Consider the following 1,209-nt stretch of genomic DNA (forward strand, 5'->3'; position numbering starts at 1 on the left):
CCGAGGCCCAAGGCCCATGCGGAAGGCGTGGGCTATAGCACATGAAAATTTGGGAGTCGGGCGAAATTCTAGTTTTATGGCCGTATAATACCAAAAAAAAAGAGAAACGGTCATAGTGAGGCGGTGACTATGGTTCCTTAAGTTGTATTTGATGGCCTGGAATTTTTTTAGAAGATTCAGGTCTGAGGGCCTAGGTATAGCACACGAAAATTTTGAGAATCATGCGGGATTCCAGTTTCGTGACCGTAAAATGCCAAAAAATGAGGAACGGTCATGGAAGGTCAGTGAATATGGTTCCTCAAGTCGATTTATGTGGCCCGAAAAAATTTTAGGGGAACCGAGTCCACAGGCCCGGGCCCATGCGGAAGGCGTGGGTTATAACGCACAAAAATTTGGAAATCTGATGGAATTCCAGTTTTATGGCTGTAAAACGCCAAAAAATGAGGATTGGTCATGGCGAGGCACTGACTATGGTTCCTTAGGTCGGATATGATAGCCTCGGAAAGTTTTAGGCGATCTGGGTTTGAGGGCCCTGGCCCATGCGGAAAGGCGTGATCTATAGCACACGAAAATACGAGAATTGGGCGAAATTCTAGTTTTATGTCCATAAAACACCAAAAAAATGAGGAATGGTCTTGGAGGGCAGAGACTATGGTTCCTTAGTTCGTATTTTATGGCTCGGGACCATGCGGAAAGCGTGGGCTATAGCATATGAAAATTTGTAAATCAGACGGATTTCTAGTTTTACAGCCGTAAAATGCCAAAACATGAGGAACGGTCGTGGATGGGCGGTGACTATATTCCTTAGGTCATTTGTTATGGACTGGAAAAAGTTAAGGCAATTCGAGTCTTTGGGCGCTGGCCCATGCGAAAGGCATGGGTTATAGCATACAAAAATTATGGAATCGGGCGGAATGCTAGTTTTATGACCGTAAAACAACAAAATATGAGGAACGGTCATGGCAGGGCGACGACTATAGTTCCTTAAGTCATTTTTTTATAGCCTAGAGAATTTTTAAGCGATCCGGGTCTGGGAGCTCATGCCGATGTGGAAGGCGTGGGCTATAACACATGAGAATTCGGGAAACGGGCGAAATTCCAATTTTTTTGCCGTAAAACTCCAAAAAATGAGGAATGGTCATGGCGGGGCGGTGACTATGTTTCTTTAGGTCGTATTTGATGGCCCAAAAATTTTTTAGGCGATCCAAG

This window comes from Nicotiana attenuata, unplaced genomic scaffold (assembly GCF_001879085.1).
Source record: "Nicotiana attenuata strain UT unplaced genomic scaffold, NIATTr2, whole genome shotgun sequence".
Classification (NCBI taxonomy): domain Eukaryota; kingdom Viridiplantae; phylum Streptophyta; class Magnoliopsida; order Solanales; family Solanaceae; genus Nicotiana; species Nicotiana attenuata.